At 37.1% G+C, this 18,672-nt stretch overlaps 1 non-coding gene across 1 annotated transcript; it reads left to right on the top strand.

The window, feature by feature from the left end:
* The first annotated feature begins 1,224 nt into the window (after positions 1 to 1,224).
* LOC104113157 (uncharacterized) lies at positions 1,225 to 11,275 on the top strand. The gene is made up of 2 exons (XR_011411247.1): positions 1,225 to 1,616; positions 10,799 to 11,275. It is a non-coding gene; the product is annotated as an uncharacterized protein (transcript).
* The last annotated feature ends 7,397 nt before the right edge of the window (positions 11,276 to 18,672 follow it).

Below are 18,672 nucleotides of genomic sequence, written 5' to 3' on the forward strand. Positions count from 1 at the left end.
TTCCTAATATTAGATAACCTTCTTTTCCAGGTCTTTGCTCTTGTTTCCAAGCTACATAATTAATGATAAATTAGTAGAAAGAAATTTTCTTAAATTATTTTTATGTATAATTCTTGATAAATTTTATTTAAAGCAATTGCGGGTATTTTAGTGAACTTATCAGTTATAGTACAGTACGATACAGTCAAACCAAACAACAAAAATGTTATTTAACAACAGCAAACGATACAATCTATTCAAATATTGTATCCACAAAACGATTCAATATAATACAATACAGTACAATACATTATAAAATGATGAGCAACAATGATACAAATATAGTGTTAAACTTTTTCCTCTCCACATACTTTTCCTCTCCCTTATTCGATAAACAAGAGATGCAAAGCAAATAGGGGAAAAATCTTGCATTGACAACCCAAATAGGAACTTTTCCTCTCCCTTTTTCGACAAACTAGATATGCAAAGCAAAAGGGGAACCTCGCATTGACAACCCAAATAGGAAGGGTGTGAAACCCTTATTTGGATGGTTGTTAGGTGTGAGCGTGTAATTTTTGTTTGATATAAAAATTATTCCTACAAATTTCAAAATAACTTTAAATATTTTATAGAATTTTATAATTTCATTTCTAGCAAATACAAAAACAAAAATGCTTTAATCTTTCTTATTTTCTATACTCCTAGGTTCAACTAGTTAGGTAAGTTGTTAATTTACACTTTAATTAGCTTAATTGTTAGATAAATCAGTAAATAGGTTAATTTTGCAATTTTAACTTAACATATTAGGTTGAAGAATTAATCCAAATAGCCGTTCGTCCAATTGCTTAAATTAAAAATAGTCGGTGGATGTATACTATATGCATAATTTATGTATTATATGCGTATAATTATGTATATTCAATATATAATCTATATAGATGGCTAGAAAAATTAAATAATAAATATGGCTAACTATTTGTGTAAAGATCCCTATTAGGTTAGTTAATTAGTTGGCTAATTATCAAAATGAAGAAGAAAAGAGGATGGGGCTGTGGAGTTCAAAATGGGACTGGGCCGCGGTTTTGGGCCAAGTTTTATTAAGTTTACCCGCCACTTGACCACTGACCCAGTCCACAACTCAGCCTGCTCCGGTCCTTCAAAACGATGCCGTAGAGGACATAAACGGCGTCGTTTCCTTACACTACACACAAACCAAAAATCCTAGCCGCCCCTAATCCCTTCACTCTCTCAAGTCAGCCGCCCACCCTCTCTGAAAATACACACACCCATTTTCATTCCCTAACACACTACTCATTCCCCCGGGCATGCCTTGAATCACATACACACGTTCAAAACACTGACTAGCATATGAAATCTATTCTGAAATTCAAAGGCCATTTCTGAGATTTGGAACAAAAGGCTCGAAAAACAGAGGGAGATTAGAATCAAAAGCAATTTCTGAAATTATTCTTCTATTGCTGTGTTTATTCCACACTTTCGGATTTTTAAAGAGGATTCCGATTCAAATTGCCGTTCGATTTCTGCTGGTTTTCGCTATTTCTGGAATTGCCGAGCTCCGTTCGAGTTTGCTTATGCCTTTATTTGGTTTATTCTAGCTTTTTCTTTGATTCGACCAGGTTAGTTTGAAGCTTCTCTGTTTTATGCTTTTTAGTAAATGATTAAACAACTGAGTTCCTGTTTAGCTTTGAAGATCTGCTCTATTCCTGATCTCTGTTACTCTCATGTGTTATGAATGATGCCGCCTTGAATTAATTCGGCCCCTGCTTTCAACTAGGAATGCTGTGTTGGTTATCTAATCATGTTAAGTTTAATTAGTGTTTTTAGTTGAGAATCGGTTGGTTCCTCGTTTAGCTTCGACAGATCTACCTAACTTTTTTTTTCTCTTTTATTATTCTGATAATTAGTTGAGTTTGAATTGAACTGTTTTAGTATTGCATAAGTTTCAGAACTGAGCGTTTGGTTAATTTCACTTCTAGCCTACTCTGTATTTTTCTATGAGAATCGAATAGTTCTCAGTATAGTTTGTCTGTTTTGTGCTTATTTGGTCATTTGCTAAGATTCATCATTTTGTTATAAGATTATGTTAGTTTCATTCTTCAGTTTGAAAACGAAGCTAGTTGAGAGTTGCTATGAATTTGATTAATAGTGTGTTTGGCCAAGTTTTTTTTGGGCCAAAAGTACTTTTTTGGCCAAAAGCACTTTTGGCCAAAAATGGCCAAGCTTTTAGATGGAAAAAATATATTTTTGAGGAGAAGCAGAAGTAGTTTTTGAGAAGCAGAAAAAAGTAGCTTCTCTCCAAAAGTACTTTTCTTAGAAGCACTTTTAAGAAAAATACACTTAGAAGCAGTTTTCAAAAGTTTGGTCAAACACTAATTATTGCTCAAAAGTGCTTTTCAAATTAAATAGCCAAATTCACCAAAAGCACTTTTTTGAAAAGTACTTTTGAAAAAATAACTTCTCAAAATAAGCTGATTTTAGAAATTTGGCCAAACATGCTATAAGTTGTTTTGAGTTGTTTTATTAACTAATAGGCTGTTTGGTTAGTATCTGCGTTGGTTGGGCCATCTGTTTAGTCCTAAGAAATCAGAAAATTGAATTGGGATTATAATAGTGTGGTCTGTTTGTTTGAGCCCATTTCATAAATGAATTGTTAAGGCAAATAAGTCATATGCCAGGCCCACGTCGTGATAATATGTTGTTGGCCCATATCTTTCCTAATAACAAAGCTAGCGCACGTTCCCATAGCTAATTTACTTCTTTACTTCCACAACTAATTTCCATAAACTCTTGGCCTCACAATAATCTCAAACTAGTTTTAAGGAAAATAATTCATGAACATCGCTAGTTGCTTTAGGTGCGCATCGAATAATAAATCATCGTGATTATGGGTACGGTTCCCGTGGCATAATCATTATACGTGACCCCAATTTCAGGTGCACGTTCGCCTGACTTGACTTAACTCCAAATAATAATAAAATAAAAATGTTGTGAATCACGGGTACGTTTCACGTGGCGTGATTTGCGATATGTACAAAAATAACAAGTGCGCGACACTGCAACTTGTTTAAATAAATTCCATAATTGTTTAAAATAATTAAAAGTGGTGTAGAAGCGTTAATGCATAAAAGGTTCTAAAACACGTAATAATTCAGATACTTAAGCCAAATATTAATTGTTAAGCGACCGTGCTAAAATCACGGAACTCGAGAGTGCCTCATACCTTCTCCCGGGTTAATAGAATTTCTTACCCGGTCTTCTGTGTTCGCGGACCATAAATAGAATCAATTTTCCTGAATTTGGGATTTTAAAATAAACCGGTGACTTGGAGCACCATACTAATTATTCAAAGTGGCGACTCTAATTAAATAAATAATCACATTTCGAATAATGTCACTTTAATTGTAAAAACTTCCTATCTTCGGAAAAAGGAGGTGTGACATTACATGTTATACTGTCATATTGTTACTTTAAATATAATATTTATTTTGATTGGTACTTAAATTTTATTATATCGTATCGTTAGTCGTTACGTAACGACGAAAAGTGTCACTTTATGGAACGATCGATTTGGTGTGGTCGCATCGTTCCCTTATTTTTTTCTCTTATCTTGCTCTTCCATATTATTAAATAATCATATTTTATCATTTACCCTACATTTGTATATAATAATTCTATCTTGTACCTTACTTTTTCTTTACAGTATTACAAGTTTATTTTTCATATTGTTGGTGCGTGACATCATAAAATGGCGGAAAACAATACAATCTATCCAAATATTGTATACATCAAAACAATACAATACAATACTATACGATACATTATGAAACGATACATAACAACCATCCAAACAAGCTGTAAGTAGTGGTAAAATAAATTTAACCAACTTTTGACTACAAGTATTAAAATATTAAGTTATATTCACAATAGACACATATTTAAGTTATGGCTAAGATGTCAAACATCTTCACAAATATTATTCACACGCCATAATGACCTCTTCTTCTATAAAGCGTCTGAATCATTATTTACAAATCTGACAACACATGTATATTCTTTCAACCACCCAGCTATTTGAATTTTTTTTCCTAATTGCCCTATAGATTTACTTCTCAATTTTTATTTTATTTTTTGAAATAGACATAGCCTAATATATAACAACTACTCAATCCGTCAATTATTTTTAATTCTAAATTTATGTGAGAGAATTAGTTGTATGCATTCTCTACATTCATTTTGCTCACTTTTAGAGAATTTATCACGATTTCGTTTGTCACCCACATAATACAACAATCCTTCTCCTTTATATAAGATCATATACACTAATCTAAAATATTCAAAAACATTTTAAAAAATATGAATAAATTTTTTTTACTTAACTAACTAGTCCCATTTAAGATTTTTTTTTCTTCATAAAACAGCAATCCATTTAGATTACAAAAACATACTTGTTTCGAAAAAATCAAGCCAAAACATTATTCTTGAAATAAGTAACCAATGGAGTTTTCTCAAATTTAATCTAAACACACAATCTTTCTCCAAATTATTTTATAAAAACGCAATTTTCCCAAGGAAAAAAAAAGACAAAACTAACCACACCAAAATTTACTTATCCAATACTTTAGAGGGCGAAACGAAAAGAAGGCAAAATAGGCTCTCATTCGCTGCGCTAGTATTTGCAGCTCTAATTATTCCCTTCCTTAAACCCTACTACCGCTCCCCTTTGCTCCCACCCCATACAACCTTACGCCATTTAAGATCAAGGTTTGTTTGCAGAGAAATAAATACAGTTGAAGGTACACATTTTTAAGAGTTTCATATCATATTGGCTTTATCTTTTAGTAGTTAGAAAGCACGAAGTTTTAGAGTTTATTTGGGTATTTTACGAATTAAAGCTCCAATTTGATGAAGCTAACTCTCTCTGTCCCGATGTGTTTGGTGTTTTTTCTCATACCTATAGACAATTTAACCAACATTTGGAGCTATATATATTAGAGTAGTCTTAAAAGTAAATTATAAATTATTTGAAATGTGATTTAGTCATGGCATCGAAAGAATGACCAGAACCTGTCCCTGACCAGCTTGTAAGTAGCATCCCGCTGCTGGTCGGCACAACGGAGCATCAAAATCAAGTCTTTTTTTATTCCTCCGCTGACCTTTTAAGTCACAATTTTTCTGGTATATAAAATGGAAAAAGAATTACATTTTGAAATATTAGTCAAAGTGTCAATCATTGCCCCCAGGGGTTTGTTCTAGTAGCAAGAGCGTAGCGCATGATGTGCGGATTAGGCGCACAACCCTAACGCAGAAAAAATTTGATATTTAAGTGGAGAAGGGTATAGGGCGTGCCATTATCTATCGAGTTTCGGACCTTGCGCCTTGCGCCACGGGCCCGAGGGATTTGTGAATTATCAAAAAAAAAATGTGGGAATTACACATAAATACAACTCGCATATGCATTGCAACTAGGTGGCCTATAGTTAACTTTGCAAAGTTGTAGCCCAGAAATAATAGGCTAAGATTCAATATACAACTCCAAATAGGTTCTCAAAATTGCTATTCATTTTTTTTTAAATGCTCAAGCTTCTAATCCAATCTTAGAATCAGTAATTGTGACTCAAACATTAGTTCAACAAACAAAATCTATTTGGGCAGTGAAAATTAAATTTTTAAGGTAATCCACCATTGTTGAGCAAGTTTAAATAAGCAGGTTTAAATTTTGAATATCATTTTTGTGAAAATTTTGGAGTGGGTGTTATTTAGACTTGTTAGAAATAGTACGGGGAGGTTATATACAAAATTTGAAGCCATTTAATGGAGATTTGGATGGGTTTTGAACGAGAATTACAACTGAAAATCGCGGAAGAAATTCGTCTACAAGGGCTTGTATAAAAGTGTATAATAGTGTATAAGAAGTGTTTATAAACCCATATACACTATTATACTAAAACTGACTTCGTCTTCATCCTTGATTCTCTTCTGAAATTTAACTCAAACTTAGTTCAAATCTACTCCAAATCACTTCAAATTTAAGTTTTGAACTCCTCTTGATGTTTCCAATTGATTGGAACAACACCCCATCCAAACAACTAACAAACTCGAAAAATTAAGAGCTGAAATTTAACTCAAATCTACTTCAAATTAAGTTGTAAACTCCTCTTGATTTTTACAATCGATTGGAACAATACCAAATCCAAACACCTAAAAAAAGTAAAAAATTAAAACCGATTTCAAAATTTTTAACAGCATTTACGTAGATAAAAAAAAAGGAGGAATGTAAAGTATGTGCCCGATCACGGGATTTCTCATTAATCATGACAAACATAGAATGTTATTGTGTAACGGTAACTTAATTACTCAAAAGTTAAATTTGTTATTCATGGACAGTTGGTAATAGGGGTGGCATGTGGGCCGGTTAGGACCGGGACCGCCCAAGGACCGCAAGCCCACATGGGCGATGGGCCTAAACGGTCCTAACCGGATAGGACCGGGACCGTGGGGTGGTGGGCCGGGTAGTGGGCCGGTCTCACAGGCGAGGCCCGCGAGATCGGGACCGGCTGAGAAGTGGGCCGGTTCAAGCGGTCCTAAACGGTCCTATCCGGGCCCAACGGATAAATTTTTTTTAAAAAAAAATTTGACCGTTTGGCCATTTAAAAACTAGCCGTTTGGTAGCCATTTAACCCCCCAAATTTTGTTTTAACCCCAAACTTTTTATAATTACACTTTTTTCCTATTTTCAACTATAAATACCCCCTCATTCTTTTATTTTTCTCACAAAATCATCAATCTCTCTCTAATATTCTTCTATAATTGCTTACTTAATTGTTACAATTTGTGCAAAATTATGAAGTTGGTGAATTGAAGTCTTCAACGATAATTATTTTTCAACAAGTTGTTCGTCAATTCGGTAAACTCGTTCCAACTCTTAAGTTTTAATATTATAGTTTTGTTTGTTTTATTTACTTTGCTTGATTAATTAAGATGGCTTATTCCTTAAAAAAATGTTTAGTAAAAATAAGGGAAAATCCAAGAGTGGTGAATCTAGTGGCCAATCTGTTCCTCCTCCACTTCCCCCAGCTCCCCGGCCCAAACCTGTTACCCGTCCTACACCTCCTATTCTTGATAGCGATAATAGTTTATTACAATTTACCGAGAGCCAATTTTGCCATAATATTGCACCCGGTGAACAATTAAATCATGAATATATGAATGCTCTTTATGGTAATCCAACTATTGATGAAAATGATGATGAAGAAATAGATTTTGATGAAACGCAACCGAATGACGATACACCCACTAGTCCTGCTCCTGAAGTTAACCCAATTAATAATAATTCAAATGATCCCCCGTCTGACCCTCTTGTTAATGCCCCTACTTTTTCTAGACAACCTTCTAAACGGGCAGAAACATCTCTTGTTTGGCCATTGTTTACTCAACTAAGAGAAAAAAAATAGGGCTAAGTGTAAAACTTGTGGCAAAGAGTTAGTTTTTAAATATGTTGGAAGTCGGGAGGGACGGGAAGTTTGACTAGACATATATTGCTACACCCTCAAGATAAAGCTAGATATTTTCGTATGAAAGCTTTGGCCGATGGGACAAGTGCACCTAGTCAGGCTGACCTTAGTACCGGGTCAAATCAATTTCAACCGGGAATTAACGCTGTTACCGGTGGTATTTTATATTATGATCCAAAAAAAGATCGGGAAGAATTGGCAAAAATGGTTACTGTTATGTGCTTACCCTATAGTTTTCCTTCTAACCCTCACTTTGTGCATTATATTAGAAAAGTTTATAATCTTACTTATAAAGGTTTTTCTCGCACAACCGTAAAGAGTGATATTTATAAATATAAAAATGAATATGAACAATATTTGCGCTATTTATTTACTCATATAAATTATCGTGTTGCTATTACAACTGATATTGGTAGAAGTGGTAATGACTGTGATTACCTTACTGTTACCAGTCATTGGATTGATGAGGATTGGATAATGCAAAAGCGCATTATTGCTTATAGAATAATTAATTCACGTCACACAGGGCAGTTTATTTCTAGCACGATTACGGATATTTGTAGATATTTTTGCATTAGTGATAAAATAATGTCAGTTTCAATGGATAATGCTACTAGTAACACAAATGTTATAGCCTTGCTTACCACTACACTAAGTCCTGCATTTAGTAACATTTTTCATGTTAGATGTATTTGTCATATTTACCATTTAATTGTGGGTGATGGTATGCGAATTTTAAATGTTGAAATTGAAAAGGTTAAAATGGCTCTTAATTGGCTTTTTTATTCAAACCGTAGAAGTAGACTTAGAGAATATTTTAAAAGATGCGATGAATTTGGCCTAAGAGAAAGAAAGGTTCCTAAACCTTGTCCAACTAGATGGAATTACATGTATGAAAGTTTAGTTGTTGCATATGAATATAGAAACCCCATAAACTCAACGTTTAATGCTCATGTAAGTGATGATGATGAGCACCTTACAAATGCGGATTGGGCTAATGTTAAAATGCTTGTAGATTTTTTAGAAAAATTTCATATTGCTACAAATGAATTTTCTGGGCAATATTATCCTACTATTTCTAACTGTTTAGTTTATATTGCAGAACTTGCAAATTTGTTTGATCATTTTTCAGAGGGTGGGAAATTTATCAACTTGCTATTAATTCCATGAGAAAAAGATTTAAAAAATATTTTTTCACTATTCCCCCCCATTTATGGTGTTGCTGCATTGTTAAATTCTACTATGAAATTAGGAGGTCTTCAATTTTGGTATGAAACTGTTTATAATGGTTTAGCACTTGAAGATGAGGAGTTGTCTGAACTTGCGGGCGCAATAGCCTCAATTAAAATAAATGTTCAAACTATTTATAATGCTTATCAAGTTGCATTAGATCATGCTAGATCAAATGTTCCAACTCCTTCTTCTTCTAGTTCTCAATCATCTAAGCTTCATTTCCGCCACCACCAACGGAAATTCCTCCGGACCTTGAAGGATTTATGAAATTTTGCTAAGAGATACCATGTAAATTAATATGTAACTTGTATTTTGGCACATCTTGGTTAGTTTCTTTTTCTTCTCAATGGTGGTATTAGCACCTTGTTGTGCTCATTCCATAGGGGGGAGGAAGACTAAGAAAGATATTGCCATGAATTTTAAATGCTATAATAAAAATATAACGCATTGCTTTGAATATCTCTTTACAATATTTTTGTCTTTTTATATATCTTAAGCTATACATATAGTATAATATAGTATATACTATACTATATATGTATATATATATATATATCTTAAGATGTATATATAGTATAGTATATATATAAGTTATATTCGATATATATATTTATATACTATATATACATCTTACGATATACTATATATACATCTTAATATAGTAAGATGTATATATAGTATATAAATATATATATCGAATATAACTTATATATATACTATACTATATATACATCTTAAGATATATATATATATATACATAGTATATAAGCCATATTCGATAGTATACATCTTACGATATACTTTATATACATCTTAATATAGTAAAGATATATATATATATATCATAAGATGTATATATAGTATATAAATCGAATATTAATGTATAAATCTTAAGATGTATATATAGTAAATCGAATATAGCTTATATATCTTAAGATGTATATATAGTATAGTATAGTATATATATATAAACTTATATATATATATCGAATATAGCTTATATATATACTATACTATACTATACTATATATATATATATATATATATATATATATATATATACATATATTATAACGCATTGCTTTGTATATCTCTTTACAATATTTTTGTATTTAAATTTGAATTAAAAAATTTAGGTGACAATTCTATAATATAATTTACTAGGAATTGCCTTAGATATTTTTATTATCATTTTTTTTCTCTAACTTGTATAAAAATAATTTAAAAAATAGAAAGTATCCATTGGGCCCGCTTAGGACCGGCCCACTTAACACGGGACCGTTAGTTCGTGGTCCTGGTTCCGGACCGGTTCCAACAAGAAGCCCGCGAAGTCCGGGACCGCTTAGGACCGGGCCCGTGAAGCCCACTTAGGACCGGGACCGGCCCACATGCCACCCCTAGTTGGTAATCTATAACCACTTTTGAACTTTTTGAACTTTTCTGCTAGTTGGCCCGGGCTTGATATCTTGGTTTACAAGATACATGACTCAAGCCCCGTATTTAACTTTCCATTACTCAATTAGTGACCAAATCAGTTGTTACTTTGGACTATGAAGTTCTATCCTTGCCTTTCCAAGCACCTTTTTTGAAAAGGCAAGATATTGACATTTTTTCATGATTTGGGGTTTTGATGTCAGAGTCTAGTGTGCTCAGAGGCATGGTCTCTTTATTTGTTTTTCTCTGAAATTATGTAGAAATTTTTATTAGTATACAATATCATAGATATTGTGAAACAGAAAAAGCATGAGATTAGCATTATCCTGGTGAAACCTTCTAGATATGATGAAGCATATCTTGGATATGGGGTTAAGACGCCTCTTCGGATTTAGATCGATGTTGGCCAAAAATTGTTTGCATCATAACATGTACTAAGTATTACTACTATGTAATAACTCGTAACAAATTGCAAATGTGAAAGCGTCAAAGTAACCAAGTATTGGAGAACATTGTGTGCCTTCTAGGGAGGGTTAAGACCAAATAATCTTCGGGTATTTGTAGTATTTTATTTATGATGTTCTTGCTCTAAGTAACCAAGTAATGCTCTTTTTCTGTAGCCAAGCGACAAAACATCTATGTGGTGGTTTGCTCTTTCTAAGGACTGATTCAGGCGGTAAACAAGGGACCAGCAATGAGTTCTCCGGAAAAAAGTGAAGGTAGTCAACAGCCAGCTGCAGCAGACAAGCAGTTGGAAAGTTACTCATATACTAATTGGGCAGACAAGATACAACAACATTACCGGAAGATCAAAGAGAATGCAGAAACTTACCCCTATGTTTGGGGTTCATATATAGTTGTATATGGGGGATTTGGGCTTTGGTTTGCCTATAGATGGAGAAAGCTACGTAAAACTGAGAATCGAGTTCGAGTCCTTCAAGATAGACTCCGGAAACTTGTTGAAGCTGAAGGATCAACAAGTTCCTCATCTGCTGCCACTAGCAAGGCTCCTCCATCTTCTGGTATGAGGGATAAGGAATAATTAATTTTGGATTTAAATTTGAGATGAGTTTATCATCCGTTTGATTGGGATAAAATCGTAGTATAACTAATTCTGGGACTAGTTGTCCCGGAATTATAGTATTTTTTATCCATATGAGAAGGCGGAATAATTAATCATGGGATAACTTATTTCTCAAAAGGGGTCGTTTGGTATGAGGTATAAGAAGGTATAGTGCTGGTATAAAAATTTAATACCACCTTAATACTTTGTTTGGTTAACAAATCTGATATAAGTTATCCCGAAATTATAATTAGTACTGGGATAACTTATACCTTGTAAAGGGTGGAGTAATTAGTGTCGGGATAACTTATACCTTCTTCTCAGAAATTATGCAATTGTTATTTTTAATACAACATACCAAACAGTGGATAAAAAATAATATCATGATAACTAATCCCAACATAATTAATCACAACATAACTTATCCCGGCATAACTTATCTCGCTATAAGTCGTATTCAAACCAAACGACCCCTAAGTGTATACCAAGCACAATCGTATATAAAAAGCCAAATGAGTAATACGTACTTGTCTCCATTTCTAAAGGTGACATCTTGACTTTATTTTTCTCATTTAAATACTTTTACTTGGTAAAACAAATATATATAATAAAATTCTTTGACAATCATTGTCGCGATCCGAAATTCCCTCCTTCGGATCGTGATGGCGCCTAACATTTCACTTGCTAGGCAAGCCAACGTTAGAATAATATTAATTAATTTTTAAATTATTAATAATCAAGGAAACAAAAGCGGAAGTAAAGTTTGAAATATAGTGAATAATCCATAAAAACAACGGTGTCTAAATACCATCCCAGAATTGGTGTCACAAGTGTACGAGCTTCTAGAATAAATACAAATAAAGGTCTGAATAAAATAAAGTTGTCTCGAAATAAACACACAGCTAAAGTAAAATAGATGGGGACTTCAGAACTACGGACGCCATGCAGTTATACCTCAAGTCTCCTCTGGTAGCTGAAATCTGAGCAAGTCTATGGTACGCCGCTGGGACCAAATCCAAAATCTGCACAAGAAGTGCAGAGTGTAGTATCAGTACAACCGATCCCATATACTGGTAAGTGCTGAGCCTAACCTCGATGAAGTAGTGACGAGGCTAAGGCGGGTCACTTACATTACATGTACGCAATATTAGTAATAACAACAATAATAGAAATAAATCAGGTAACTCATTTATAATAATTAAAGCCAACTCAGCAGTTATAACCAATTATCATTTCCATCAATTCCGTTGCAGCGTGCAACCCACTCTCACAATATATTTACATTCAATTCTGTTGCAGCGTGCAACCCGCTCTCATAATATATTCACATTCGGTTCTGTTGCGGCGTGCAATCCAATCCACCAATATATATATATGTATGTCGACTTTTGAATAAGTCTGTTGCGGCGTGCAACCCGATCCTCCAATATGGACTTTTAATAAGTCTGTTGCGGCGGGTAACCGATCCTCCAATATGGACTTTTAATAAGTCCGTTGCGGCATGCAACCCGATCCTCCAGTATATTCATGAGTAGAAGTCCGTGGCTTTCGCGTTCATGAGTCCTCCTTCGCGTTCGCGAAGGCTTTTCCGCCCTGGCTTTCGCGTTCGCGAGGCATTGCTCGCGTTCGCGATGAAGGAATGATCAACCCTCCCCAGGTGTGCCTAACACTATGCGTTCGCGAGGAGTTGGTCGCGTTCGCGAAGGGTAAGGCCCCCATCGCTTCGCGTTCGTGACAAAGTCTTCGCGTTCGCGAAGAAGAAAAGTTCAGCTGTCCAGTTCACTCTTCGCGTTCGCGAGAGTACCTTCGCGAATGCGAAAAAGGACATGCCAGAACACCTGGTACAGCAAAATACCAGATTTTCAAAGTCTAAAACATCTCGTGGCTCCGAAACTCACCCGAGCCCTCGGGGTTCCAAATCAAACATGCACACAAGTCTAAAAACATCATACGAACTTGCTCGCGCGATCAAATAGCCAAAATAACACCCAGAACTACGAATCGGGCGCCAAATCAAAGGAAATTTTCAAGAAAACTTTAAATCTTATATTTTTACAACCGAACGTCCGAATCACATCAAATCAACTCTGATTCTCACCAAATTTGGCAAACAAGTCATAAATATTATATTGGACCTATACAAGACTCCGGAACCAAAATACGTACCCGAGGTCAATAGATCCAACATCAGTAATTTCTTAAAAATCATTAAGCTTTCAAGCTTTTAATATTTCATCAAAATTCCATATCTCGGACTAGGGACCTCGGAATTTGATTCCGGACATACTCCCAAGTCCCAAATCATAATACAGACCTACCGGAATTGTCAAAACACTGATATGGGTCCGTTTGCTCAAAATATTGATCAAAGTCAACTCAGTTGAGTTTTAAAGCTCTATTTAACATTTTAATCTATTTTTCACCTAAAAACTTTTTGGAAAATTATACGTACTGCGCACGCAAGTCGAGAAATGATACATGATGCTTTTCGAGGTCTTAGAACACAGAATTACTTATTAAATTTAAAGATGACATTTTAGGTTATCACATTTTTCACCTCTAAAACAAATGTTCGTCCTCGAACGGAGTTAGAAAAAGTAAATGAGTTGGAGAAAAGGTGTGAATATTTACTCCGCATGTCCGACTCGGACTCTCAGGTAGATGCCTCTACCGACTGACCTCTCCATTGCACCCGAACTGAAGGATAACTCTTAGACCTCAACTGTCGGACCCGTCGGTCTAGAATAGCCACCGTCTCCTCCTCGTAAGTCAAATCTCTGTCCAATTGGACTGAGGTAAAATTTAACACATGGGACGGATCACCATGATATTTTCGGAGCATAGACACATGGAACACCGGATGAACCGCTGATAAACTAGGTGGTAATGCAAGCATGTAGGCTACTTCACCCACCCTTTCAAGAATTTCAAAGGGTCCGATATACCTAGGGCTCAACTTGTCCTTCTTTCCGAACCTCATTACACCTTTCATAGGTGAAACCCAGAGCAATATTCTTTCTCCAACCATGAATGCAATATCACGAACTTTACGGTCGGCATAACTCTTTTCCCTAGACTGAGCTGTGCGAAGTTGATCCTGAATAATCTTGACCTTATCCAAGGCATCCTGTACTAAATCGGTACCCAACAACCGAGCCTCTCCCGGTTCAAACCAACCAACTGGCGATCGGCATCACCTTCTGTATAATACCTAATATGGAGCCATGTGAATGCTCGACTGGTAGCTATTATTATAAGCAAACTCCGCAAGTGGCAAGAACTGATCCCAAGAACCTCCAAAGTCTATAACACAAGCGCGAAGCATATCTTCCAATTTCTGAATGGTGCGCTCTGACTGTCCATCTGTCTGTGGATGAAATGTTGTACTCAACTCCACCCGCGTGCCTAACTCACGCTGTACAGCCCTCCAGAAATGTGAGGTAAACTGCGTACCTCGATCTGAAATAATAGACACGGGCAGACCGTGTAAGCGGACAATCTCACGAATGTAAATTTCAGCTAACCTCTCTGAAGAATAGGTAACTGCCACTGGAATGAAATGTGCTGACTTGGTCAACTTATCCACAATGAACCAAATTGCGTCAAATTTTCTCTGAGTCAGTGGGAGCCCAACAACAAAATGCATAATGATACGCTCCCACTTCCACTCAGGAATTTCTAACTTCTGAAGCAAACCACCAGGTCTCTGATGCTCGTACTTAACTTGCTGACAATTCAGACACCGAGCTACATATGCAAATATATCCTTTTTTATTCTCCTCCACCAATAATGTTGCCGCAAATCTTGATACATTTTGGCGGTACCTGGATGAATAGAATACCTGGAACTGTGTGCTTCTTCAAGAATTAATTCACGAAACCCATCCACATTAGGCACACAAATACGACCCTGCATTCACATAACCCCATCTTCCCCCACAATAACCTGTTTGGCATCACCGTGCTGCACCGTGTCCTTAAGGACAAGTAAATGAGGATCATCGTATTGCCTCTCTCTGATACGCTCATATAAAGAAGACCGAGCGACTATGCAAGCTAGAACCCGATTGGATTCTGAAACATCTAACCTCACGAACTGATTAGCCAAAGTCTGAACATCTGCAGCTAATGGCCTCTCACAAACCAGAATATACACGAAACTGCCCATACTCACAGCCTTTCTACTCAAAGCATCGGCCACCACATTGGCCTTTCCGGGGTGATACAAAATAGTGATATCATAGTCTTTCAACAACTCCAACCATCTTTTCTGCCTCAAATTAAGATCCTTTTGTTTGAACAAATACTGAAGGCTACGATGATCAGTAAATACCTCACACGAGACACCGTAGAGGTAATTCCTCCAAATCTTCAGCGCATGAACAATGGCTGCCAATTCTAAGTCATGAACAGGATAATTCTTCTCGTGAACTTTCAACTGCCGCGACGCATATACAATTACCTTGCCATCTTGCATTAATACTGCACCAAGCCCAATGTGAGATGCGTCACAATATACCGTATACGATCCTGAACCTGTGGGTAATACCAACACTGGCGCCGTAGTCAAAGCGGTCTTGAGCTTCTGAAAGCTCAACTCACACTCGTCTTACCATCTGAATGGGACACCTTTCTGGGTCAATCTGGTCAATGAGCTTGCTATAGATGAAAACCCTTCTACGAACCGACGATAATAACCTGCTAAACCCAGGAAACTCCGGATCTCTGTAACTGAAGTAGGTCTAGGCCAATTCTGAACAACCTCAATCTTCTTAGGATCCACTTTTATGCCTTCTGCCGATACAACATGCCCCAAAAAGGCAACTGAGTCTAACCAAAACTCACATTTTGAAAACTTGGCATATAACTGATTATTCTTCAAGGTGTGAAGCACACTTCGAAGATACTGCTCATGTTCCTCTCGATGGCTGGAGTAAATCAAGATATCATCAATGAATACAACCACAAAAGAATTCAAATAAGGCTTGAACACCCGATTCATCAAATCCATAAATGCTGTTAGGGCATTTGTCAACCCAAATGATATCACTAGGAATTCGTAATGCCTATACTGAGTTCGAAAAGCTGTTTTAGGGACATTAGATGCCCTAATCTTCAACTGATGGTATCCAGACCTCAAATTGATCTTCGAAAATACCTTGGCACCCTGAAGCTGATCAAATAATTCATCAATTCTTGGCAGCGAATATTTGTTTTTGATAGTGGCCTTGTTCAACTGCCGATAATCTATACACATACGCATATAGCCATCTTTCTTCTTTACAAATAATACTGGTGCACCCCAGTGTGAGACACTGGGTCTAATGAATCCTTGATCAAGCAAGTCTTGTAACTGCTCTTTCAATTCTTTCAACTCTGGCGGGGCCATACGGTATGGTGGAATAGAAATGGGCTGAGTGCTCGGAGCTAAATCAATACAGAAGTCAATATCTCTGTCGGGTGGCATCCTCGGCAAATCTGCAGGAAATACTTCTGGAAATTCACGAACAACTGGTACTGAGTCCATAGAAGGAACATCCGTACTAGGATCGCGAATATTAGCCAAATAGGCTAGACACCCTTTCTCTACCATACGCCGAGATTTCATATAAGAAATAACGCTGCTGGCAGAATGACCATGAGTTCCTTTCCACTCTAACCGAGGTAACCCCGACATAGCTAGGATCACTATCTTGGCATGACAATCCAATATAGCACGATAAGGGGACAGCCAAGCCATACCCAAGATGACATTAAAATGTACCATATCAAGAAGTAGAAGATCCACACTAGTCTCAAGATTACCAATAGTAACCACACACGAATGATAGACATGATCTACTACAACAGAGTCTTCCACCGGTGTGGATACACATACAGAAGCACTCAAAGAATTACAAGGCACAACCAAATATGAAGTAAAATAGGAGGACACATAGGAATAAGTAGATCTTGGATCAAATAGAACTGAAGCATCTCTATGGCAAACGGGAATAATACCTGTGATCACAGCATCAGATGACTCAGCCTCAGGCCTAGCTGGAAAAGCATAAAATCGGGGCTGGGCCCTACCACTCTGAACTGCGTCCCTGGGACGTCCTCTGACTGACTGGCCTCCACCTCTAACGGTCTGACCTCCATCTCTAATAGCCTGACCTCTACCTCCAGTTGGCTGAGCAGGCGGTGAAGCAACCGGTGCCGGTATAATGGCACGAGAATCTTGCCGAGATCTGTTACTTGCCAATCTAGGGCAATACCTCCTGATATGACCAATGTTCTCACATTCATAACACCCCTCCTGATATCGTGGCTGCTGAAGCTGAAGCTGACCCAAATGGGTTGGATAACCGATGTAGTAACTCTGGAGTGGTGATGCACTGATAGGAGCTGAATGTGCACTGAATGTTGGCTTCCCAGAGTAAGGCATAATAGGACCGTGACTCCCTGAAGCACCAGGAGATACACGAAGTGCTGAATGAAATGGTCTGGGAGGATGACCCCTACCAAAATTACCTCTGCCTCCAGATGAGGCACCACTGAAACCACCGAACTGATGAGGCCTCTTATCGGACCTCTGACCTCTCTCTTGTGCAAAAACCATCTCGATCCTCCTTGCGACATTAGCAGTCGCCTGAAAAGAAATCTCACTTCCGGTCTCCTTGGCCATCTGAAGTCTGATAGGGTGAGTGAGCCCCTCAATAAACCTCCTCACTCTCCCTCTATCCGTAGGTAGTAAAAGGAAAGCATGACGGGCCAAATCCAAAAAACGAGACTCATACTGAGTAACAGTCATACTGCCCTATTGTAGACGCTCAAATTGCTTGCGGAATTCCTCCCTCAGTGTGATAGGAAGGAACTTCTCCAGAAATAGTTGAGAGAACTGCTCCCAGGTAAGTGCAGGCGATCCAACTGGTCTGGTCAATGTATAATCTCTCCACCATCTCTTGGCGGAACCCGTCATCTGAAATACAACAAAATCAACCCCATTGGTCTCAACTATACCCATATTCTGCAACACCTCAGGGCAGCGTTCAAGATAATCCTGTGGGTCCTCAGAAGGTGTATCACTAAAGTGAACTGGAAAGAGATTAGTAAACTTATCCAGTCTCAATAAGGCCTCAAAAGATATGGCGGGCCTATCACCGATCTGTGCCGCAACAACTGGCTGAACTACCCCAACTTACGGGGCTGTTGGAGCCTGATTCTGGGGAGCCATCTACTCCGGAGCGGGAGTAGTGGAAGTTTTTGCTCTTCCCCCAGCCTGTGAGACGGCTGGTGCCATTGGAAATGTACCATTCTGGGCCACGCCCTCCATACTTACCAAACGGACTAGAGCATCCTGAAGTACTGGAGTAGCTATGAATCCTTCCGGGACCTGAACTGGTCCAGCTAGTATATTCTGAACTGGAACCTCCTCCTGAAGGTCTACCT

The sequence above is a fragment of the Nicotiana tomentosiformis genome, chromosome 9, assembly GCF_000390325.3.
Source record: "Nicotiana tomentosiformis chromosome 9, ASM39032v3, whole genome shotgun sequence".
Classification (NCBI taxonomy): Eukaryota; Viridiplantae; Streptophyta; class Magnoliopsida; order Solanales; family Solanaceae; genus Nicotiana; species Nicotiana tomentosiformis.